We start from the raw sequence: 27,115 nt of genomic DNA, 5'->3' as shown, positions 1-27,115 counted from the left end.
ACAACATTAGGAGCGGCTATGAGGCCCTGCAGAACTGCAGTGGCAAAGCCTGCTCTAGATTTAGAGTAAAGTGGCAGATTGGAATGATTTGTAAAGGTGTGCACTGAGCTCCAAGTAGCAGCCTCTAAAATGCATTTGGTTGGTACTCCCCTGAGAGGCTGCAGCTCTGGTTGAATGTGGCCTAATGCCCTTAGGCACTGACTTGCCATGCTGAGAGTAGCAGAAACGAATGCAGTGACCTATCCACTTTGAAATAGTCTGCTTGGAGACAGCCTTTCCTTGTGATCCTGCAGCATATGCCACTAGTAATTTTTATGTCTTTCTGAAAACTTTAATTTTGTCCAAATAGAATCGAAGTTGTCCGTGTACATCCAAAGAATGCAGAATTTTCTCCCCCTTGTTTTGTGGATTTGGATAAAAAGTTGGCAAATTAACAGTTTTGGTTAAGGGCTACAGTGGACACCACCTTAGGCATAAATGTAGGGTTTGTCCTCAGAGAGACCCTGTCTGGATAAAAAATAAAAGGTTCCACAGCCATGAGAGCCTGTAGCTCTGACACTAGTCTTGCAGAAGTTATTGCTAGGAGCAGAGCTGCTTTCCAAGATAACTTTATATCCGCAGTAGCAGCTGGCTCAAAAGGAGGTAGGGTGAGTTTTTCCAATACATAATTGAGGTCCCATGCAGGCATTGGCGGTCTCCTTGAAGGCCTTAAATTTTGGCTCCTCTGAGATACTGCCTTAATAAAGGATGAGAAGAGAGTGGCGGCTCTGTATTGTAATGAGCCGAAATGGCAGAGGCATGAATTTTAGTTAATGAAAAAGATAGGCTTTTGTCCAGCATCTCAGTTAAGTATTGCAAAGTCTGAGGAATATTTGGTACAGCTATGTCAGCTCCTTGAGCTTGGTTCCAAGCACAAAATCTCTTCCATTTTCCAGCACAGGATTTTCTAGTACTAGGCCTTCTGGCTTCCAAAATGACATCCATCACAGCTTTACTGAGAGGTGTGCTTTGTATGGCTACATTATCCGCCATGCTGCCAGGTTTAGACTCCTGAGTTGGCTGTGCAGAATCTGATTGTTTTGTTGTGACAGTAGGCGAGGTATTTGAGGTAAGGTCCAGGCTGGGCATTGAGACAAGTTCCTTAAGATCGGATACCAGTATTGGCGGGGCCAGTCTGGGGCAATCAGAATCATTTTTGGTTTCACCTGTCTCACCTTTAGGAGTACCTTGGGGAGGAGAGGCAGTGGAGGAAAGGCATATACTGATACGTTTTTCCAGTTGAAAGATAAGGTGTCCACTTTCCATGCTTGTCTGTCATAAGTCCTTGTGCAGAAACGTTTTAGTTGATAGTTGAGAGGGGAGGCAAATAGATCTATCTGGGCGTCCCCATTTCTTTATCATATTGAAGACTTGTGGATCCAGGTGTCACTCGTGGGGATTCATGAGGTTTCTGCTTAGTTAGTCTGACAGAGTATTGTCCTTTCCTGGCATGAATTGTGCCTGCAGATGAACTTGGTAAGTCAATGCTGTGTCCCATAAAGCCATGGCTAGTCTGCAAAGGGGGTAAGAATGCGTGCCCCCCCCCCCCGCTTATGTACCACATGACCGTGGTATTATCTGTCTATCAGTAGTTGTCCCGGATGAATTAGGTCCTTGAAAGCTGTCAGGGCATTTTGAACAGCTAGCATCTCTTTTTGATGGATATGTAGATGCATTTGATTGGTGGACCAGGTGCCCTGAATGCCTCTTCCTGCCATGTGGGCCCGCCAGACATAATCTGATGCGTCCGTTGTTAGGTTCTGCCTGGCTGGGGGAAGTGAGAATGGCTGCCCCATGATTGGTGACAAGCCTTTGCCCACCATCGAAACTCCTGTTGCAGGCAGGGAATTAGAGTAATCATAGTTTCCAGGCTGTGGCAATGTTGCGTCCAGACACTTTTTAGGTACCATTAAAGTTTCCTCATATGCAGTCTTGCATATGGAATTAGTAGAATGCAGGATGCCATGAAGCCCAAAGCCTGCAGAATTTTTCTTGCAGATAACTAGGCCTTTGTTGCCATTTCCTTGAAATAGGTAGTCAGTTGCCTTTGTTTGTCTGGCGTGAGATAAGCCATCTGGGCAGTTGTACTTAAGCTTGCACCCAGGAATATTATCTCGAGAGGGTACTAGTTTTGATTTTCGTTGACTGTGTACCCTAGGCATGTTAATAGTCTTTTCACAAATGCCAGATGCTGTAGCAGAATGTCCTTGTTCTCTGCTTGAATGAGGCAGTCGTCCAAGTAAGGATATATTTGTATTCCTCTTTGTCTGCAGAAAGCAATTACTGGTGCCAGGCACTTTGCGAAGACCCTGGGCGCAGTAGATAAGCCAAAGGGCACTGCAGAGAATTGGTAATACTTTGAACCAGCCTTGAATCTGAGGTATCTTCTGCATGATTGTCTGATTGGGACATGCAGGTATGCCTCTTTTAGGTCTAAAGTGATGAGCCAAGCCTTTCTGCACAGCATGGGCAGAAGCTGCTGTAAGGTCAACATCTTGAATTTTAGTATATCCAGGAAAGTGTTTAGAATAGATAGGTCCAGTATTGGTCTCCATGCTTTGTCCTTTCTGAGTACCAAGAACAGTGAGTAAAATCCTTGTCCCTGCTGTTACTGTGGCACTTTTTGCATAGCCCCCATGTCCATGAAAGATGAGACTTGTTTTTTGAGCTTCTGCCCATTGATTTTTTGGCAGGTCTGGCCAACAGTTTGCCCTTGGCAGGGTATGGAAGTGAAATTTGTAACCTTGTGACACCATGTTTAGAATCCATTTGTCCTGGGTTATAATGTGCCAACTTTGAGAAAAAAGTGCTATTTTTCCTCCTAAGGGTGCTGCCAGCAGATAAGTGCTTGGTGCAGGCAGGGGGGAGTCATTGGGACTGTTTCCTGTATGGTTGTGATTTGTCTTCCCCACTTTTGGAGGTAGAAGCACCCCATTGCTTAGACCTGTACAAACCTTGCAGCTGGATCTGCCCCTTTGAGGTCTGACACTGGAAAGGACCAATGCTTTGCAGGCCAGTGTCTGCTAAACCTAGGTGGCTGTACGTGTAAAAAATCTTTTACCATTTGCATAAATTTAGCTTTGTCCTCCATTTTCTTTAAACACCTCTTCTGCCTTAACACCAAACAAGGTATCATGCTGTAATGGTGCGTCTAATAATTTAGCTTTGACATGATCAGGCAGATTTTGTTCCTTTAACCAATTTTGTTCCTTTAACCAAACATGCCTCCTAATTACAGAACCCGTAACAGCGGCCCTGCAGGAGGCCTCCAGAGAATCAAAACCACATTGCAAAGTATGCTTTCCAACTTGTTCAGCTGCATGCAATAAATCCTGCATTTCTTTATCTGCACATTCAGAATTTACCAACATTTTCTGTTTAAGCAGTATCATGACATAGTTCTGATATTTGAGCATATGAAACTGGCAGTTTAAAGCTCTTATAGCCAAGGCAGCAGATGTGTAAATCTTTTCCCCATCTATCCAATGCCCTAGAATATCTGTCAGAGGGGGGTGGGGTTTTTTGCAGTGGAAACCTTAACCCCTTTGGGACCCTGAGAAATAGTTTCTGGGTCTGCAGCAAGGGTTTTGAAAAGGAATTTGAAAGTCAGGAACCCTGTAGTATCTGTCAGGCTTAACAGAAGCTGGAGATAAGGAGTCCGGGGTCAGACCAGACTCTGAAAACATCATCTACAATGTCTAACACAGGTGGAATAGCTAGAGGCCTGTGTTGAGGCAGTAGAAGAAGTCCCTGAGCCTCCTCTTAGATTTTGAAAAAATCTTGGCTCTCCCAGTGGAAATGCTCCCTCATGGTATGCAAGGCTTCCCCAAAGGAATAGTCCTCAGGTGGAGAAGCTGAAGGAATAGATTCTTCAGCATCAAAATCCTCATGGGGAGGGGGGGGAGAGAATATTCCTGATCAGAAGAGGAATCAAAGGAAATGGAAACCTGATCTTAAGATTCATAGCCTTGTCTCTTGCCTAGGCCTCTTATCAGGAGGAGGATGGGAACCCCTGAGCAAGGTAATTAAGTCTTAGGCCAGTTTGAGCATCTGTTTTTTGGGCATGGAGGCCTGTCCATGTGGCTGAACGCGTTTCTTTGCTTTTAAAGGTGCTTTAGCCTTTGAAGCTGAAGTCGGTTTAATGTATACTTGTTTAGGTCTGAATACACCCTCAGAAGCCGATGCCTGCTCAGCGGCTCTGGACCCATCTGAGGGAATAGTCTCAGAGGTTCCAATACCTTGAGTTTCCAGCGGCCTGACCAACTCCATGTGGGAGTCGGTAGCAGCCTGTGACTGTAAAGTAGCGGGTGTCAGGGGCTGCGAAAGCGCCTGAGAACCGGCGACTGGCTTAGGAGAAGCTTTGTTGTCGGTTTTGGACCTTGGTTGCCTGTCCTTTTCTTTTTCTTTGTGCTTTTTGTGAACTCCGGTAGTCAGATGGCTATCAGACAACATTTTATAATTAAATCTGCGCCCAAAATAGCTTAGTGCAAAATCATACAGACGCTTAGTGTGTTGGTTAAATCTAGCGCAAAACAGACAACTTGAAACGTTGTAGTTAGGGCCTAGGCAATACAGTAAGAATGAAAAGTCCTTATAAGATATTTGCTTCTCACAAGAAATACAATTAGTAACTTTTTCTGACATCGGTCTGGAGCAAGAAAAAAGTTTCCCTAACGGGGTACTTGGCTTTTAATGAAGACTTCGGATCTGAAACTCAAACACAAAAATCTCAGGAGTCGGCCGACCGGCACTTGCAAACTGCTTCTGGCACCGCGCGGCAAAAAAGACTAAAGAAAATGGAGTCAGCTGCATCTTTTATACCCCTGACATCAGGGAAGTGGTGGCCGCAACCGACACAGGACCCAAGACTTTGGAATTCAGGCCGACTGAGGGCAACCTGCCAGCAGGATTACCCAAATGTAATGACTGCAACAGTGAAACACGAAGAACATCATGAGAAGGCCGAGACTCAGGATGGCATTCCCCAACTGCAGTAGGAACCTCTTCCCGAAAAAGAGAAACTGCGGAACCCCATTAGACCCCTCATAAACAGTCAACCGTGGTTCCCTCTGAACACCCAAAACGGACTCCTGCAAAGCCTCGGACATGCTGCCTGCCAAATCCTCACCGGCCTCCAACCCAGGCGTGGTAGAAGAATCTGACAACTGGGTGAGCCTTCGGATGCATAACAACCTCAGGAGAAACACCCAGCAGAGGCTGGACAGTGGAAGATTCCGGCCTTACCTTATACACCTTCTTCCTGCCCTGAGAGTCAGCTCTCTGGGAAGTTCCATCCATAGTACCCACAGCAAGAAGCTCAAGCCGCTGGTTCTCAAAGTATAAAGAAAGGGAAAAAAAAAAAAGCTTACTACTAAGAGTTTTGGGGACAAACCAAACTCATAAAAAGTAGAAGCCAAGAAGAATAAGGATCAATCGTATCCACTTGATCCTTATTCTTCTTGGCTTCTACTTTTTATGAGTTTGGTTTTGGTGACAGTGAGTGAAGCTGACCGTGGTTTTACTGTTTTGGGGACAAACGCCTGACAAATTGAACAAAATGTATGGTCATGGGCAGCACCAAGGCGCAAAAAAAAAAAGGATATCATGATAGTCTTTATGGAAAATGAGTCTCCCACACTGGCATTTACCCTTCCTGGATGACCAACTCCAACAGCATTAAACAAAACAGAAAAAGTAACCAAAAACCCAACTGAGTACTTATCTTGCAACCGTGAGGACTCCAGCAAACAGGAGCAAGCACAGAAGAAAAAACAAACGGATGTATGCAACAGACCGGCAGTCAAAACAGAGTTCAGACTGGCGGTAAAAATGTTCTGAGAATGGTATGTCTGAACGTCACCTTTATACCCTACCTTATGAAAGGAGTAAGCAGGTGACGTTCAACATACCTTAAAGCAACAGAAAAAGTTTGTAAACTGGCCGGACGGAGGGCTTAGCAGCATGGAATCCCCATTAGTAAGGAATACTGCAGCAGTGAATTTAAGGACATCAGAAGTTACAGCACAGCACTTCTATCTTAATGTCAAAACGAATGCACCCCTGTCTAGAATAAAAGTTCACTTGTATGTAAAAACTGTTTTAGAGAACCTGAGGTTTCCCCTACACAAAAAGCTTTGCAATTGCAAATACTAAGGTTTAAAACTTTACAGGGAAGTATTAGACCATCCAAGTTAAAACTATTTATACCACCCCCCCCCCCTTTTCATAAACTTGCATTATTGTTTTCCGAAGATTCGTACTGTACCCTTTTGCCAAAACACCCCCCCCCCCAAGATATCAAGCTTGTATTTCCCAGTTATTTTGAGGACTACAGATGCATCTTACTTTTATGAAACTGGGATGTAGGAATGTTCCTGATGAATTGGGCAGGACGGCAGCTTGTAACATGTAACGATACATTCCTGGAAAATGACTTCCAGTACACACTTAGGAAATTATTAGATGGTACTTGTGAGACATCCAAAACTCTGCGAAACAGATTGATGGCTACACCTCCAACCCTTATTTGTCCAAGTAACCATCAAATTATTCTTCAATTACAACTGTGTTAACGCCGGTCTTTTCTGCAATAGTAAGATTTTGTCCAGAAGCAAATAAAAAATACAACAGGACAATGATGCCATCTAATTACTGAACAAAAAGTTCTGGGTTTTACTTCTACCACGTTTTTTCATTGCCAGACTTGATCCAAGATGCAAGGTGGTCTTGTAGAAGTTTGAAACTGAAATACCAACATTTTTCTAAAAGGTCACATTAAATGAACAAGATTTTACTAAAAGTTTTCCTTTTGCCATCTTGCTAACAAACCCCTACCATCTCACACTTACTGGGTATACATACACACAGACGTGCACTACTACTATACGTGTATGTGTAAGTAAAATTTATATAATTAATTAAATTAAAAAAGGGAGTCTGTTAAGTTTCTCCAGTTGCCCATAAACTGGCACGGCCTGCACGTTGGATTCCCTCTCGCCATAATAAATAAAATTATATTATATCATCTAGGATAATGAGCCACAGCTATATCATTCCTCCTTGTTGAAGGGGGTCGCTGGTGTCCTCTGTGCCTGTGTCCCAGGAGAAGACAGAAGATCTTTCTTAAAGTGAACCACAGGGGTGTCTGCTGATGCCCTAGTATCAGATGCAGAGGCTGGTCACAGTTAGAGGTGCACTGGCAACTGAATGCCTGCATTCTGGTGTTCCTGGTGGAGTTGTGACCAGCAGACACCACACATGGCACATTCAAAGTAGCATCTTGTTCAAAGCAAACTGCTTACCCAGTTGATTGATACTTAGGTTTGTCATTACCGCCAGCCCTGTGGCCACCCATTTCAGCAAGCCACCTTATCCCCTTCCTAATGTGTACCCTCCCTCATGTGTTAATCCCCTCTACATGGTCTTTAACCCTCCCCATCTCCAACTGTCCATTCTCTGTAAATTGGTGGACATTCACTATCCTTCCCACATTTTGTATGTACACCTCCCCTGTTCATCTCTATGTGTTTTACATTTGTCTGCCTCTACTGCCTACCCCCTCCCCAACATTCATACCTTGTGTGTACCCTCCTTTGGTTCATCTCTGCTTGCTGTTTTCTCCTTTTAACCAAGTTCTTCCCATTTGCATTATAAGCAAGGTTGCCACTTTGCTGTGTGCATTCACATTGGCCTGCTGGCCATTGTGCTCAGCTCCATTGCCCTTCTTGTGGTGGCAGCTGCTAGATGGAGCTAAACGTCGCTCCATGGGGCGCGTGTGTGTATAGCGACTCAACAGCGCTAATCTGACTTGGTTGTCTTGTCCACTTTAACTAAAAAAAGTGCTGCTACTCAATTATGGTAACACATCCTTGCTAGTCCAGTTATCACACGCTATCCGCTTTCTGCTAAATCTCTCATCAGCCCTCTGGCATTACATATACTGGGCATTATGGGATGGGACCATCAGATTAATAACAAAGTTTGTGTGACCTAAGGCTCTGGTGCACAGAAACCGATGCAAACCTGAGCACTGCTGGCACAACCCACTCGCCTGAAAAACTGCAACCTTCCTCCCAGAGGTATGGGGAAAGGATTCAGGACTATAGGTCCTGGTAGAGCTTTCCAATTCTCTTCTCAACCTTTAACCATCAGAGACCATTTCTTACAAGAATTGCCTTTGACCTTAAGGGTGTCAATAGCAATTTGCTTCTGGCAAAAAAACACACAAACTGTGGCACTCTACATGCAACTTGTCTACGATACTCACTAGTATTTTGTCTCTATTATGCAATTTTGTCTATAAACAAAATTAGAGCAATGGCACAAATATTCTCCACCATACTGCCTGTTATATGTTACTGTTGCAGTAACCCTCCCCAAATATAAACGTAAATACAAAAACCGTATTGTGAAAGCGATCTGCGTGCATTGCGTTACCATACCTAGTCTCCAAATCAAACTATCATTTGCCCAATTTATGAACTAGTTAAACTTCTACTGAATTCCCTGCAAACTTCTCTCTCTGCCTTGCTAATTCTCAAGCCAGATTCTACAAGTTACATGTACACTTGCTACTTCCTCTGCCATTAACACATTATAGACTCAGAGTATGCTGAGAAAAAACACACTTATCACCTTTCAAAATTCAAGGATCAAGCACCTTTCAAGGCTCAAGGAAAATGCAACTGCTCTCACTCTCTGGTTATACAACTTAACCTCATCATACCTTGTTTTAATTCCACTTTTGATAGGGATTCTTTCAGCACGCCAGTTCCAATTTCAACTCTGTATATAATACATGTATATATTGTGTTTTGTCAGTCATTCTGTTTATAATGTCATTTACCTATTGCCTTTATTCCCTCAAGCCAGCTGTGACATTCATTTGTATACAGCATACATATTTTAGTCAGTCATTATGTACAGAACACCATCTATCTATTGTGCTTACTTCGGGCAGAGAACAAAATGGGTCCAATGGATCAGTGCTCTAGCTCAGTTAAATACAAAATAAAAACATCTTCCAACCCTTACTCAGTAAGCAACCTTGTTTTATTTAACTTATGTTTCCACATGACTTCCAACAAACTTTTTCATTGCAGGGCGTATGTCATACATCTTCTGGAAACTCTTCTTCGCCCAAAGCATTCTAATTATCTGTCTTGTTACTCCAACTAACAAAAGACAGGCCCCCACCCTTACTGCTCAACTCCTTATGGTAGGCTCAGTGTCCCATTCCAACATAGAGTCTAGCAGCTCCTCCTTTTCATTTCCAGCAACCCCACTCCACCAAAGCAAGCTAGAATATGTCCAGATTTTAAGGAAACAGTCAGGGAGAGGGGATCATTGTTCCAGCAACTGCTTCTGCGGGGGGGTATTTAGACTCCACACGCACTTGCCTACCTACATCAGAGGATTACTACTATTTGGTCTATATACCTCCCTCAGGGACCACCTTAGATGAAACTCACCCCAGATGGGCACACCCATCCCTCCCAGTGCTTCAGATGCAGATGCCAGAGCCGCTAATCAAACCCAAAATTGCCAGGACAGTAGTTAGGGTTTTATTCATGCTAGAGGGACAGATTCCTGTCCCAGAGACTTCCCTCGCTCTGGAATAGAATCCCAATTTATGTTAGGCAGAGCCCCTCACTGACTCTCTTCAAGAGAAATCTTGACGAGTGGATGGGAAATCGTAAATTTACCCCTGGGATCACTTCAATGGCCCTGCTAGACAGAGGCACAGGAAACTAATTTAAAAGGGAGGCGAAAGCCAACACATTCTGGCTAGGCTTATAAATGCCCTTGGGCAGATAGCCTACTACCTACTTATGAACTATTCATCTGTGTCATGGTGCTGACTGTAAGGCAAGTGACTTGAGCTGCAACCACAGTAACCAAATTAGATTAAGAATCAGTCAGTAACACAAGCTGCATACATTCTTTCTTTACACATCTGTAAAAGTCCAACTAGGATTTTGTAGTCTACTCAATATCACGAAAAAAAAAAAAGAGAGTGTCTTTTCTTACACAATGACTGATACAAAATTCCTCCCTCGTCATCTGCTTCACACCAGTTGTTTAAACAAATTACTAATAACCTACAATTTTCCCCATGGAACACAATTCACAGCCTATGCCAACCCATATTGAAGCCATTATTGTTTTACAATGCCAACCCATATTGAAGCCATTATTGTTTTACAATAACTGAAAAATGTTAGTTCTTGCCAACGCTGCCACCCCCCCCCCACAATCTCCAGGTATCCAGTTTGGAACGTGCCACCACCATACTTTCTGAATCAATAACAATGTTTCTGTTAATTGTTTACAGATGTTCCACCTGCCCTGAAGCAGAAACAAAGGCCAAGCAAAATTTCCAAAATACATTTTACCACTTTCTATCAACTCTTTACCTTAAGAGCAAAAAAAAAAAAAGAAAAAAGAAAAAAAAAAAAAGTTTGAATAGCCACCTATCTTTTCTACTACTTCTCAATTCAATTTTCGACTGGAAGACTGTTCTATAGGTTGAGACCAACTGCTCAGCCAAACTCTTCTAAAACTGTCAACTTTCTTCTACCTCTTTTTGGATTACTTCTCAATGCGTCTTCATTAAGTTGTTGAATTACCATCTACCATTCTGACCAGGTAGCAATCTTTTTACAGTGCTGAAAATATTTGTCATGGCCTTCCAAAGCTTTTCTTAGCTTAAGGATTACATACATGCATATCTCCTCCTATCATTTTCCACACTAGCTAGACAGTCGTGGGATTAGAAAAAAATATAAATAAACCATCTAAAATTCTCTATTATCCAATAAACAGATATTCCTTTTATTACCACCCATCCTTATAAGCTTAAAATACCAGTTTTTATGCACTCTCATTATACCTTTACAACTTATCCATATTTCCAAGCCTAAACTTCTTTTAAAATCTACCAACAACAAACTACTCCCAACTGAGTTAATGCCTCACCACGTAAAATGAAGAAAATATTAAGTCCAACAACAGCACCACGAATGAGGCGACCAGGCTCACTTAAATTATATAGAGAGGCTATGGCCTTAATGAGAGAGCTTCTATTAAACCTATTCTGAGATCTAGGAATTTGGCTGTTTCTCACTAGCCTAATGAATACAGTGAGAGGATACCTTGCCTTTCTCACCTCTGTTATATACATGGACATGTGACATTATGTATGATCAGGGCAATATGACAATGTTTTAATGTAGGTGTTAGTTTGGAAATGAACGTAGCTTTGCGTCTCTAGATAGGATAAAATATAATGAGTGTGTGTGTGTCCATGTCTTCCTTTGGATCCGAAGGCTTTGATGATTTATGGTTATGTTTTTTAATTTGACAAGTTTTTTAGTTTCAATGTTTAGGGATAAAATATGCACTCTTGTAGGTTTTATATTGTATTATCTGGCAGCAGGTATAGAATGAAGTAGTTTCCCTTTTAATGTTTAAGTGAAGGGTTTGCCATTGATTGTTGCAGTATTTAAAGATCACAAATGTTGCATTTGAATTTTTAAGGTCTGAGGAAGCAATACGTAAAAGTGCTAACCTGTTGGATTTATGTGAATAAAAGATCTTTGTTTTTATACACCGAGTAATCTGGATAATTTAAGTGAGCCTTGTCACCTCGTACGTGGTGCTGTTGTTGGACTTAATATTTTCTTTTAAAATCTCCCCACAAGACATTTCACATGATAGCTACCAACACAAAACTAGTTTTCAACAACAAGAAACCTTTACTAGTGACTACAGCATGTGCTTAGCAAATGTATCGCACTTCTCTTCTAATCTACACAAAATTGCTCTACCTTCCTCAGTTAACCATTTCATTTTTCAGCAAAGAGCAACCCCTGTTCCTAGGTGTGTACTAGGCTAATGGCCCTGGAGCCTTTACAAGCCAAGCCCATAGGATTACCCTGTACCACCGGACCTTAGTTCCCAGTGCCTCTGTCGAGTAGATCCCTGGGGTAAATTTTTTATTTCCCATCCACTCAAGATTTCTCTTGAAGAGGGCCAGTGAGGCACCCTACTTGATGTGTATGGAAGTCTATTCCATAGCATGGGCAGTCTCTGGGTTATGAGCCTGTCCCTCCATCTTGTTCTGTTGATTGTGGTAATGAGTTTGAGGTCTCCAGGGCGTGTGGTGCAGAGTGATTGGGATTTCTTTAGATGCAGCATTTCTAACAAAGCTGGGTTAGACATGACATTTTAAGTCAAGCAGAGATTGCCTCTAAGTAGGCGATACGAGACATAGAATAGTTTGAGTCTGTCCATATAGGACAAGTGTTTAAGGCCTAGGATCTCTTTGTGAGGTACTTCTGGGGCCTCCCCAGTTGTTGCAAGTGTCTAGTGAGGTATATGCCAAATGGGTCATTGTACTCTAGGACTGGCCTAATGAGGGAAGAGTAGAGGGAGACGATAATCTTTCTTCCTGGATGCAAAACCCTTAGTAATGAGCTGTGCCACATAGGACTTTCTGACCACAGTGACACTGTGGTGGTCAAAAGAGGTTGCTGTCAGCCTGTGTTCTCAGATCTCTTATAATGCCTTCTGTGTTCAGTGGGCTACCATCGATATGGTAATTCATGGGAACCGGGATTTTCCCAAAGGGGATGACGACATTTTTTGGCATTGAGCTTAAGGCCATGGTTCTGACACCAGTCGTTGGTCTCAGTGAGGCCTTTCTGTATGATGTCAACATCACTTGGGGAGTTAACTCCCAACTTGCAACGGTCTGCAAATTTTTGTCAACCAGAGTCCCTTCGTGTTGGCCTGGACTTCAGAGAAGTAGATACCAAACAGGAGAGGACCCAGGACCGAACCCTGTGGGACTTCACTCGTGACTGGTTGGCAATCTGACTTGGAGTCCGCTACTTTCACACTGTGGGTTCTACCTGGGAGCTAGTCTGCAACCCACCTAGTGATATAGGGGTTGATGTCTAGTGAGTTTTTCTATGATTCCAGAGTGGGGAATGGTATCAAAGGCCTTGGCCAGAGCAAGGTAGGCTGTACGAACCACCTTGCCTTCATCTACAGCTCTGGTGACGGACTCAAAGAAGCCGATCAGGTTGAGAAGGCATGATCTACCTTTCACAAAACCAAACTGTGTGGGATCCAGAGTTTGGAGATTCCCTATATCCTTGTTTATTAGGTCCATGATGATGCGTTCCATAGCTTTGTTTATCAGACTCGTCAGGCTAATGGGGCGATAGTTTCCAGGGTCTATAGTCGCTCCTCCTTTGTGGAGAGGGATGGAGACTGTAGCAGTGTGCCATTCGGTAGGGACAAAGCCTGAGGTGAGGCTGTGACTGAACAAGGCGCACAGGTGTGGTGTCAGTTCACTTTGTAGTTCATGTAGAAAACAGCCAGGAATATTGTCGGGTCCCACAGAAGATGTATTCTTGGCCTTAGACCGGGCTGTTTTAACCTGTGCAGCAGTAATGCTGGGTGTCTGTCAATCTACTGGTATTGTGATTAGTCCTTTGGTGGGGGAGAGAGGGGTAAAGCTGGCACGGAGTCTGTCAGCAAGTATACTGGCAATATCTAAAGGCTTGGTATATGAGGTACCATTGTGCAGTAGCTCCCAGCAAATATGGGTATTGCCTTGGAGATTTTTTACATAACTACAGAAGGCCTTGTGGTTGTCTTTACTATCTGCTGCAATTCTGTTTTCATAGCTAGCTTTAGAGGATTTGATTTGGGATCTCAACTTTTAGTTGAGGCTAAGGGTATTTTTCCAGTCTTGGGACTTCACCTTATTCCGCATTAGTTTCCTCCTTCTGCTGTAGAGTTTATGGCAGGGGACCACTAGATTGGCTTCCTTTTTTTCTGTATCACTAAACAAAATGGCACATACCCATTTTCTCCAGAACAATCCACACCCATTAAGCCAATCATTTAATTCTGAAATCTTGTAAGCATACTTCTGATCCATTTTTTTCTCCTTTTAGCCACTGCATGCCAGAATCTTCTAAAGATTATTATTCTACTTTGGGTTCAGTGCTGTTCAGAACAGTAAAATGAGCACTACTTACAGAAAGTCTGACAGCTCAAAGTATTTTCAGACAGATCACAATATAAACATTACTTCAAGTAAATGCCTTGCCAACAAAAGCAGAATGGCAATTTAAAAACAAACAAAACAACAAACAAACCAACCAGCAGCTCAACAGCCATCTTCAGAAATCTTTATGAGTGGATGGGAAAAATTCACCCTGGGGATCACCCCAGTGGCTCTACTCAGAGGCACTGGAATCTAAGGTAGAGTGACACGATGTCAGGGTAATCCTATAGGGTAGGCTTGTAAAGGCTCCAGGGCCTACTACACACCTATGAACTAATCACCGAACTTACAATCAGACTGTATGGAAATAAGTAACCAACCAAGCCAAATTGTAACTTCTTCCTTGCTACTGTGCTTTCTTTTTGTGCCATGTAAATCTTTCACATTTGTAATAATGCATTCAGTCAGTACCACTGAAAGAAGGTAACTTAGCAATAGGCACAGTGTTGACTGTACACACTAACAGTAGTGCAAATGGCCAATTACACAGCGCATCCAAGACTAATCTTTTTTTATTTACTTTTAACTGGGATAGCCCGACTGGGTGTTACCCCATTTTCACTTTAGACAAGAAAAAAGAAAGAAACAAATATTTTTTTTTCTTTTTAATATATATACTAAGTACACGCAAAACAACGAGTCAGTGTGTAAGAATAAAGAGACAAGGGAAGAAAGCTAGTTTGACAAAATTAGAAGCATAACTTAAGAATAATTTACAAAAAGAAATTATGTAAGCAGCAGTTAAAAAGATAGCATGAAGGAGTGAGGAGGAGTCGGTGAAGAAGGAAAGATAAGAAGAAAAAATAAAAAGTTAAATCTGAGTAGAAAAGTGTAATAGAAGATTAGATCAGAAAATATACGGCATTAGATTAAGATAGACAAAGAGAAAAATGGTTTAGAAAAATAAAAAACGATAAAGATAATGAGTAAAAAAGACAAAGGGCCAGATTCAGGAAGGCTTACACGGAGTTTAAGAGTAGTGTAAGCCTCCGTGTAAGCCTCCTGATTCAGCAACAGCCCAAATCTCCGTGTAAGAGACAGCTAACATGTCTCTTACACGGAGTGGGCGTGGAAATGCTCAATACCTCATGTGCAGCTGACAGATATGCAAATGAGGTATGTGAGCGATCCACGAAGCCCAAACCAGTCCGTGTAACGGACGTGTTAGCTGCAGAAATGTACTCAGCTGACAACTGAGTACATTTCTGCAAAATTAAAACGGAGCTATGTCAGCTCCAAATAAAGGGTGCATTTGTTACAGTAAGCATGCCAATGGCCAAATATGTGGCCATTGGCATGAAAAAGTGTTGCAAAAATAAATTATATAACTTTTTTTTTTCACGGGATTTTTGTGTTTAACTGCAGCACACCAGCAAACGGGTGCGCTACCTAAAACTAAAACCGAAGCTTATAAGCCCACAATTGTGGGATTTATGTATTACATGGAATGTCAATGGAGGGACTTGCAGACTAAAAACAATATGGCCTCCGTTTAGTGGTTGTCAAGGGGAAGCTCCGTGTAAGATATGTAACTAAGCATTACTAGGCAATCCTATGTAAATGAGGGTTACAATACTGAATCACACTGCCACATAGGTAATGAGCACTTTCTGAGTAGTGTAAGAGTTAGAGAAGGGGAGGAACAGAGTAAGAGGTAGGTGATATCAAGGGATCGAGGGATAGAAAGAAATGTACCAGATTGGAGGGCAATGTAAGGTAACAGATGACAGACAGACATCAGGGAGGGAGGTGTGTCCCAACAGAACACTAGGAAAGTCAAGAAATTGAGGGCATACGCTATCCCTACACTCTAAGTTTCTTGATATACGTGCATGCGCATGTAAGGCAGGTTCTACATGTGGGAGCGTGTTGCAAACTGTTTACAACGGTTTGCGCGGGCGTGCACGTGTGTGATGCAGTGTCTGCGTTTTAGCATGAATCAGCCTAGCTAACACCGTGTAAGGATGTGTGCGCGCGTGTAACACCGTGTAGGGATGTGTACGCGCGTTTAAGTGACTGTGAGCGTGTTTAAGCTGGTGTGCACAATGCTCCCCTTCAGGAAACAGAGAGGAAACAGGAAACAACCAAAATACAGGGAAACTGCCAGAGAATACTGCTGGGGTTAATTGGTGGAAACAATTACAAGCAGGCAATGACACAGGCAGACTAGAAGCCCAACCCAGCACTTAAAACACAACAAAGAGCAGTGCAGGCTGTTTCTCACGAGAGATACTGCCAGAAACTAAGTTCTCAGAATTGAAAACTGAAAATAAGCTGAACTCAGAGCAGAAATGCTAGGGGCTGCCATGGCTATTATAATCAGGCATAGGCGAATTGCTGAGGGTGGTGATAATGCAGATGCTGACAGACAACCCAGAGTGAGGAGAAGGAGAAGAGTATACAGGCCTAGGGTCACCTACCATGGGTTACATGAGCTGGAGATAGTAGAGCGCTATAGAGTGGACAGAGAACTCCTGCAGCAGATTGTTGAGCTGTGCAGGCCACACCTCACACACAGAACCAACAGAGGGGAACCCATCCCAGTGGAAACCAAGGTATGTGTTGGCCTAAGAATACTAGCAACAGGTACCTTCCAGAGACCAACTGGCGATATGATGGGGATATCACAGGCATCAGCCTCCAGGGTACTGCACCAGTTCCTGGATGCCATGTCACCACATGTCAGTGATCATATATATGTCCCTAATGACCGTGAGGTTGTGGCCAGCAATATGAGTCTCTTCCAGCAAATAGCGGGATACCCTGAGGTGCTGGGTGCAATAGACTGCACGCACATACGCATCAAAGCACCAGCCGGTGAGCGGGGTAGAGTCTACATTAACCGCAAGGGATACCCCTCCATCAACTGCCAGGTCGTGTGTGATGCCCAGGGCATAATAATAAATGTGTGTGCTGGCTGCCCTGGCAGCTACCACGATTCCCACATTTGGCATCTGACGCAGCTGTACCAATCATTTGCCAATGGGGACTTCCCACACGGACACCTAGTGGGGGATGCTGGTTATGCACTTGAGCCGTGGCTGATGACACCCATCAGAAATGCACACACACCTGAACAGGAACGCCATAATGAGGCACACGCACAAACACGTAATATCATAGAGCGTGTGTTTGGGCTGCTCAAGTCACGGTTCCGGTGTCTGGACACGTCTGGTGGAGCTTTGCAGTACACACCAACTACATGTACCCAAATGATCATGATATGTGCTATGCTACATAATATGATCCTGCGGAAACAGCTGCAGCAGGACCGGCACAGGGCTGGGTCAAACATCCCCCCACCGTTGCCAAGGCCACCACAGGCAGGGGGTGACTCGGAGGAGGAACAGCCTGACCTTGTCCCAGTAGGCAGAAGGAGGCATGCCCAGTATGCCCTGGCCTTGGCAAAGAGGCAACGCATAGCACATATGCTTGGTCAGTAGGAACACTGGGACTGATACCCGCTCTGACTCACTCATACAGTAACAGGGATGCCTAACATGACACAACCTGCTTCCAAAGCAGGAGTGTAGTATGTGCATCCGACAGAGGCAGCCCTGCAGCACCACCCGAGGCATGAATGCCATGTGTTAAGTAATGTAACACCATGTATCATATGCACACCTGAGGACCATGACTAACATCCACCCTCACCAATCATAAACCACAAAAACACAAACCCACCTCATAGCTATCACGAGGGATAGGAACCTAGATGTAATGCTACCCAATGCCAAAGGTATAAACAGCAAGATGTGTGCAGTGTAAATGCACACAGTATAGGGAATGCACATATCAGTGCTGTAATAGAAAACAGGGTCAAAGCCCACATCAGCACCCTGACACTACCAGGGTCACACCTCATACAGTGATGTACATGTGCAAAAACATGGAACAAGATACAAAATGAGGGTGACTACCAATAAATGGCATGGATAACCACACACCCCTGTTACCACAACAAGAAGCAACATGGATTAGCCATGGTCAAACACCAATGGCTAAAACTGACTACTACTATATAGCTTGCTGCAGACCACTGTCCTAATAGCAGGAACTGCCCCAGGCCTATGTTCACAGGTTCATACTAGGCTATCTGCCCTAGGGCATTTATAAGCCTAGACCAGAGTTCCGTGGAGTCTGCCACCCCTTCACTCTGACGGATAATTTGCCCATTATATTGCTGTGCCTCTGACAAGCAGTGATACTGAGGTTATCCCTGGGGCATACCTGCAATCTCCCATCCATTGATTAAGATCTCACTTGAACAAAGCCAGTGAGGTACTCAGCCTCACATGTACCAGGATGTTGTTCCACAGCATAGGGACTCTCTGGGTGAAGAATCTGTACCTCCAGCACATCCTATTAATATCTGTGTTGAGGTTTAAATCTCCTGCCCCTGTAGTTCTGATGGATGTAGAGGTCTTGAGGTGAAGCGTGTACATTAACTCAGGTTTGGACATGGTCTTGGATGTCAGGCACAGGTCACCTCTGAGCAGACGGTAAGTCACGGAATCAAGCTGGAATTCCTTCAGTCGGGCAGCATAAGAAATATGTTTGAGACCCTTTCTCCTCCTGTCGAGGAATTCGTGGGCCCATCCAATTGCCATAGGTGTCGGGTCATATACATGCTGAATGGGGCATTGCACTCAATCAATGGTCCGATGAGTGAAGAGTACAGGGAACAATGACCTCCCTGGATCTAGATGTGAATCCCTGCATGATGAGGTGGGCAATGTAGAAGTTCTACCTAACTACCCTGGCAACGTGAGTGTCAAACAAAGGTTACTGTCAACCGGGTGCCCAGGTCCCTGATAACCTCCTGTGTGCTTACAGGATTGCCACCTACATGGGAACTAGTGGCAACCTTGTTCTTCCCAAAGGGTATGGCTATGCATTGTTTAGTGTTTAATGTAAGGCCATGGCTCTGGCACCAGTTATCCGTGTCTATGACACCCTTCTGAAGGATGTCTGTGTCAGATGGGTGGCTAACTATGGTTCCCAGTTTGCAGTCATCTCCAAACTTTGTCAGCCATAATCCTGCTGTGTTTGCTTGTACGTCTGAAAAGTAGATGCTGAGCAATAGTGGGCCCAGGACTGAGCCCTGTGGGACACCACTTGTGACAGTTGTGGAGTGTGACATGGCACCATCAAGTCTGAACCTGTCTGTTTTGTCACGTAGCCAGTTTGCAACCCATCTTGTGATGTATGGGTTCACATTTAAGCTGGTGATGTTTTCAATGATACCCGAGTGGGGTATTGTGTTGAAAGCCTTTGCCAGGTCAAGGTAGGCTGTGTGGAGTGCCTTGCCCTTGTCAATGGCCTTGGTGTCTGTTATGAAACAGTCAACCAAGTTTAAAAGGCATGATCTGCCCTCGACAAAGCCTAACTGGTTTGGATCTAATGTCTGCAAGTCCCCTATGTCCTCATATATGACTTCCATTCTGATCTTCTCCATAGCTTAGCAGACCCTGCTTGTCAAGCTGATGGGATGGTAGTTTCTGTGGTCGGTGGAGGCACCCCCATGTGAAGTGGGTCCACCATTGACATATGCCACTCCTTGGGAACATATCCTGAGTTGAGGCTAAGATCAAACAGCTGCCCTGACTGCGGGTTTAATTCTTGAGTGAGTTCATGGAGCACAAAACCAGGGACACCATCTGGTCCCATGGATGCTGCGTTCTTTCCCTTGGATAGAGCAGTTCCCACCTGAGCATTTGAGATGTTTGGGGGGCTACAATCCTCTTTCATGCATATCTCTCCAGTTGTGGTGGAGGGGTGGGGGGATAAATCTGCACTGAACCTGTCAGCCAATATGTTGGCAATGTCTGTAGGTTCAGTGATATTTACAGCATTCTGAGCCTATTCTGAGCATATCTGGGAGTTTCCTCCCAGGTGTAACACGTATGTATAAAAGGCCTCATGGTTGTCCCGTGAGTCCTTAGTGGGTTTACTCCCAATATTCGCCTTGGATGATTTCATGGGGGAACTCAGTGTTTCACCTATATTGAGCAGGGGTGTCTACCCTTCCACGGATATCGCTCTATCTTGTAGTACCTCCTTCCTTGTGTTGTAGAGCTTGTTTATGGCTGAGGTCCACCACACTGGACGCTTGCCTCTGGTACAACGAGTCTGTGTTTTGTTTGGGATTGCCTGATCCATGCAGTCCTGAAGGTGCTGGTAGAAGGCAGTTGTAAGTGATAGAGTGGCTTGGGTAATGGCGTCTGCTGGCTTGGGGGCTTTGAAAGAGACCACACCAGTCATTAGAAGTGTGTAGTCGGCTTCTGAGAAGTTCTGCACTGTGGTCTTTTCTATCTGGGGTGGGGGTGGGATGTGGACTTCCACTGAGAGTAGGTTATGATCTGATCTCACCAATGATGGGTATACCTCTGGTGTTGAACATTGTGACCCCATGTTTGTGATGATGAGATCTACTATGTTGTCTCCTCTTGTGGGGATGGTGACTAGTTGTTCCATGGCATGTGAGTGTATGAACTCTAGGAACCTGTGGGCTAGAGTGTTGGGGCTGGAGTACTGATCCCAGTCTATATTTGGATAGTTTGAATCACCCAGTGTGATGGTGTTTGCAGGTACATGTATCCCGCCACTGTTTTCATGAAAGCTTTGTGAGGTACCTGAGTTTCAGAGGATGGCCTGTAACATGCTACAAACTGCAGAGCAGTCTTGCCTATGGTTAATTGCACCAGATGGTGTCCAATGCATCGTGTGTTGCCACCAACCATGAGGTGAGGGTGTCCTTGATGAATATGGACACCCACCCTCCTTTCTCGGTGTTGTCCGGATTGTGGGGCTGGAATGCATGATACGAGGTAACACTTGATAGTGCCAGGGTGCTGTCAGAAGGCGTGAACCAGGTTTCAGTCACAGCACAGACATCAATGTTCCCCATACTGAGAAGGGTGTCGAGTGTGTGCAGCTTGAGGTTGAGACCTCTGGCATTGAGCAGCATTACCCTTAGTGTTTCCCCTTTGCTGTCGTCTAGGGTGGTAGGTGTACAATCTGATCCTTGCATAAAAGAGGCACAATGGGGGTGGCATGAGCCTTAGTCAAAATCCGGAAGCCCATGGGTGACAGGTGCAAGCTGTCCCTTGCAGATCAGTGTGGCCTGTCCAGCATGTCATTGAAGGCAGACAGACATTGGACCCCCTTTGAATGACATTATAGTTTAAGACAATTATTACAGCTGATCATCCTGTCTCTGTTTAGGTGGCATCATACTTGGTGAAGGTAGGATACTGCTCAAGGTCAGGGTCATACCTGCCTGGCCTACATAATCAGAGAGATCCTCTATGACTCTTTTCATGTAGTCCAGGGAGGTACATCTCAGGTTGTCCCCACCAGCATGGATATTGACTGAGTCATACTTGTAACTTGCAGTGAGTGCCTGCATTATGTGGTGGATTCCAGTGCCCAATAGGCAGCTTACTGTGACCCCCTCCTTACTCAATCTGGTGAGTTGGATGTCAGTGTGTCTGGCTATGGAGTCACCTATGACAGGTGTGCCTGCCATTGTGTTTGGCCGTAATGGCTGTGACTGTTTGGCTCACTGACTCTGTGGTCTATGTGTTGCATGTGCTGTGCCCTGTGGAGGCAGTTGTGTGGGTGTCTGCTGTGGTGGCCTCTGCTGTTCTGGTAGATGTCTGATCATAGCCTCCAGTATGTCTCTGTGTGTCTATGTGTATGATTTGAAGTTGTGATAGTGATATGTGAGACTGGGTTTGTGGTGTGTGTGGTTATCTTATCCTACTCTCTGGTCTTGCCAGTCCTATGTTGAGATAGGTCAGCCTCCACTTTGGCTATAGAGTTGCATCTCTCGCATGTATTTCTGTTTATGGGAGAAGGAGAGGGTTGTCAGTGTACGAGGCAATTGTAACATTGCCTCGATATTCCCAGGTCCACCAGATGAGTAGGAGAGGACAGTAGCAACCGATCCCTTGACATGCTAGAAGGAATAGACAAAACAATGTCAGAATACAGGAAGATATCAAGCCCCCCAAACCACATTACATTGCTCGACTGACAACACCTACACATACACCATAGTGTCAAAGTTTCATAGTTTACTACTAGGCTATCCGCCCTACTGCATTTATAAGCCTAGCCATAGTGATGTGGCTATTGCCACCCCTCATAGTGGTAATATGTGTACTGCATAGATACGAAATATTGTGCCTCTGACTTAGTAGTGACACATTATGACCACCTTACATAATTGAATAACGTGACTATGCCTCTGTCTAGTCTGTGCCCCTGTCCACATGCAGCTGTCCAGATGTCTCTTGAAGAGAGTCAGTGAGGTACTCTGTCTAACATGAACTGGGATACTCTGCTAGAGTTTGAGATGCCTCTGAGTTATGACTCTGTCCCTTCAGCATGTCCTATACATGTATGTGCTGAGGTTCAAATCTTTAGCTCCCATGTTTCTGGTGGATGTGGATTGCTTGCAGTGGAGCATGTCTACCAAATCCTGATTGGACATGGTCTTGTATGTCAGGCATAGGTCACCTGTACATATGTGGTATGACACTGAAAAAAGCATGTTTTTAGTTATTCTGGAAGTATATGACATGTGTTGTAGATACCTGATCTTCATGGTAAGGTACTTGTGGGGTCTCTCCAGCTGCTGCAAGTGCTGGTTGAGGTACATACCAAATGGGGCGTTGTATTCAAGCATGGGCCTGATAAGGGAGAAGTATAGTGGTACAATGACCTCCTATGGTCTGGATGGAATACCCTCGATGATAAGGTGGGCAAGATAGAAAGTCTGTCAAACAACTTTGGCAACATGGGTGTCAAATGAGATGTCACTATCTACATGTGTCCCCAGCTGTCTGATTTGTTTCCTGTACTCATTGGGTTGCTGTCTGTGTACAGATCTGTGGGTACTGTGTTCCTCCCAAAGGGGATGGCTACACATCAGTTGCAGTCAGTTTCAGGCCATGAGTCCAGCACCAGCTATCTGTCTGTGTGACGGCAGTCTGTAGGATGTGTGTGCTGGCTGATGTATTCACTATGGTGCCCAGGTTGCAGTCATCTGTAAACTTTGTCAGCCACAACCCTCCTATGTTAGCTTTCACATCTGAAAAGTAAATACCAAATAAGAGAGGTCCCAGGACACAACCTTGTGGGACACCACTTGTGACTGGCTTTGAACCTGACAAGGCACCTGCAATGTTGACATTATGGGTTCTGTTTCTGAGCCATTTTGCAACCTATGCTGTGACATATGGTGTTATATTTCAGCTGTTGAGCTTGTCTATGATGCCTGAGTGGGGTATTGTGTCAAAGGCCTTAGCCAAGCGCAGGTAGGTTGTGTGGACTGTGTAGCCCTCATCAACGGCTCTACTGACAGTTTCAAAGTAGTCAACTTGGTGCAAAACGCAGGATCTGCCCTGTACAAAGCCGAATTGGGTGGGATCAAGGGTCTGTAGGACACCAATGTCTCTGTGTGGAAGCTCCATAATGACCCTTCACAAAGCTTTGCAGACAAGGCTGTTTAAGCTTGTGTGGTGGTAGCTGCCAGGGTCTGTGGAGGCATCTCCTTTGTGGAGTGGGACCACTGTTGCCGTACGCCAGTGTTCAGGTACAGATCCTGTAGCAAGGCTAAGGTTAAATAGCATCTGCATATACAGGTTTAGCTCCATCTTTAGTTCACATAGCATGCAACTGGGGATACCATCAGGTCCCATTGATGCTGTGTACTGCCTTTGCTGACTGCGGCTCTCACATGGACATCCAGGATGACAGTGAGGTTACATACAGCTGTGATAACTATCATCTTTTGGGGGTGAGGGAGGGGTACATTGCACTGAACTGGTCTGCCAGGGTGTCACTAATATCTGTCAGGTCACTGGAATATAAGTTGTTGTGTACCAAATCTGAGCATATATGAGGGTTCCCACCCAGGTGTCAGACATAACTGAAGAAAGCAGTGTGGTTACCTTCATTGTCTGTGGTGATTTATGTCCCCAAGTTGAACTTGGGTGTCTTTATGTGAGAATGTAGCTTTCTACTACTGCTGATCACAGCTGCCTTACCTTCTGGAGATGTAGCTCTGTCTTGCATTAGTATCCTTCATCTGTTACACAGTTCGTTTATGGCTGGGGTCCACCAGACAGGCCACTTTCCCTTGGTGGTGAGGGTCTCGTTCTCATTTGTGATTGCATGGTCCATGCTTACTCGGAGATGTCCGTAGAAAGTGTCTGTGCAGGAGTCACCATTGTGTGTTGTGGTTTCCACTGGCCCAGTGGGCTTAATGGATACCATCTCAGTCCGAATAAGTGTGAAGTCAGCTTCTGAGCTGTTCGTCACTATACCCCTGGTATCATACTAGCACTGACACAGGTGTAGACAATTCCCCAGAATCCATCAAACAAAATGGACATGCAGGCTTACAGATGCCCTAGGGGGTAGCCTAGTATGAACCCAATATGATACAGATTGTACAGGACACTACAGATAACCCCAAGGCTGCTGCAAATGATGGTAGTAAGCATGTTGTTGATTCCTGGATATGCTCCGGATGACACAGATATTACAAACAACATACCAGACACACACAGGTATGGCCAACATACATCCTGACATGTGCAGTGCAAACCCCCCCCCATAATGCCAAATACCTTCCCCAGCAGACTGCCGCCTCCCTGACATTATGTCACCCTTACCACAGGATACGTACCCAAAGAGCAGTGTACAACAACAGTGGGTGCTCTCAACAAAGGTGTCTCCTGAATGGATACTAAAAACAACCACCACAGAATCATGAGAGGTTTGGTCTGCACAGCTATGGAAAGGACCAGCATGTACCACAGACATAATGATATTGTGGATCCATTGACACCCGACCCTACCCAGTGTGGGTTTACAAAGTGCAGACCCCACCCCTAAACATGTGTGACTCAGTTGAAACAGTACTTGAAGTCAGTGATGAGGGCAATGTGGTCCACACAGTGTAGCTGGACCTTGCAAAGCCTTCTGTACAATACCCTATGTGTTCCGTATAGATTTGTTCACCAGCTGATATATACACCCCAATGTCATGAGAGGGGTTGCAAACCAGACCAACGACAGAACTGACATGGTCAGACATGCAGCAGCCATGTCAGACTACAAACCACATATAACAGGCATCCCACAAAGCTTGGTCCTGGGACCTTCACCATCTGGTATATATGCCCCATAGGTACAGGCCAACAAGTAAGGACTGTGCTGGAACATGTTTGTAGAGGACAACAAGCCGCCTGACATATCTGATACACCAGCTGACACAAGCATCCCATAAAAGGGCCACATAGAAACAGACAACTGGTGCCATAGCCATGTCAGCATGTTAAATGGTGAAAACAGTATAGTCAGCCTCTGTGGATAATCCAGTAAGTGACCACCAATTCCCACATAGGTGTCGACCCATGACATACCTAACATGTAATGCCAGAATCGGGGACACAAGGTGATAGATATCCTGCATTGGACAAAAATGTGGCTGTAGGGTTAACAGAAACAATCCATATACCAACCTAATCATGAGGGTTATGACATCTAGCTAAGGGGAGGTCATTGTGGTTTTGCAGTTATCTTTCAGCAGCATTACAAATGACCACAACAGCACCTGTGGGGTGTACCTCAGCAGATACATTCAGCAACTGTAAAGTCCACAACAGTACCTCACCAGGAGTATCAAAGAGCTGGAACACATGTAATGTGTCGCCCGATTAAACAGAATGCAGCTCCACACACTGCCATGCTGGCCACCCAGACACAAGCTGTGCCTGATGTAGAAAGCCATGTCCAAGCTGTCAGCAATGCACATGCCGTACCTTGTACAATGTGAATGTCAGGGAGATATGCACATGAGGGACCTGAACCCCAGCAGTGACATACATAGGACAAGCTGTACTGCATTATCCATAACACAGAAGCCACCACCACGCATGAGTAAACTACCAGTACAGGTTATCCATAGAGTCACTCATTGATTCTACTCAACAGGGATCCTAACGAGTGGATGGGAGATGGTAGGTATACCCTGGGTATCAATGTTGTGTCACAGGTAGACAGAGGCACAGTATACAAAACAAGACATATGTCATGTCAAACTGCACTTACGATGTGTTGATGGACAAACACACTATCCAATAACCATTAGAAATGGCCTTGGGCACATCGGTAGTGTTTGCCAATGTACACCCATGTTGTGGAATACACTACTGATGTTGGATGAGGCCGTTGTAAGTAGTTCACATCTGAACATAATGCAACATGGTCAGATAGGTTCATAGGTTCATACTAGGCTATCTGTCCCAAGGCAGTTCTAAGCCTAGCCCAGAGTCTGGTTGCGTACGCCACCCCTTATATGGAAATAGTACTGTGCCCGTTAGTTTGACGTGCCTGTCTCCAGCAGTGACACAGTGGCGATCCCGGGTAAACCTATGATTTCCCATCCACAGGTCAGGATACCTCTTGAACAGAGCCAGCAAGGTGCTGTGACTCACATGGACCGTGATTGTATTCCACAGCATAGGGAGTCTCCGGCTGATAAATCCACCCTCCAACATGTCCAATGTACATCCCTGCTACGGTGTAAGTCACTTGCACTAGTGGTTCAGGTGGATCTGACGATTTTGAGGTGGAGCATGTCCATTAATCCCTGGTTGGACATGCTTGCATGTCATGCACATGTCACCTCTAAGCAGACAGTATGTGACTGAATAGAGCTGTAGTGTCTTCAATCTGGCAGCATATGACAGATGTTGGAGACCCTTTATCCTTTTGTTGGGGGACATTCAGGGTCTCTCCACTTGCTGCAGATGTCAGGTGAGATACATCCAGATAAGGCAGTGTACCAGATCACCGGTCCGATAAGTGAAGAGTACAGGGGAACAATGACCCACTAGATCTGGATGTGGATCCCTTCCTGATCATGTGGACAATGTAGAAGGTCCTACTAGCTACTTTAAGCAATGTGAGTGT

At 44.7% G+C, this 27,115-nt stretch overlaps 1 protein-coding gene across 1 annotated transcript in view; it reads right to left on the bottom strand.

Annotated features, from left to right (window-relative positions):
• The window catches only part of RANGAP1 (Ran GTPase activating protein 1), a 1,872,200-nt gene that overhangs the window by 1,793,245 nt on the left and 51,840 nt on the right, over nt 1-27,115 (bottom strand). The window lies entirely within an intron of this gene.

The sequence above is a fragment of the Protopterus annectens genome, chromosome 1.part1 (genome assembly GCF_019279795.1).
Source record: "Protopterus annectens isolate FY-2018-M chromosome 1.part1, PAN1.0, whole genome shotgun sequence".
Taxonomy (NCBI): Eukaryota; Metazoa; Chordata; order Ceratodontiformes; family Protopteridae; genus Protopterus; species Protopterus annectens.
The sequence above is the reverse complement of the archived record's forward strand: the minus strand, read 5'-3'. Positions and strand labels throughout refer to the sequence as shown.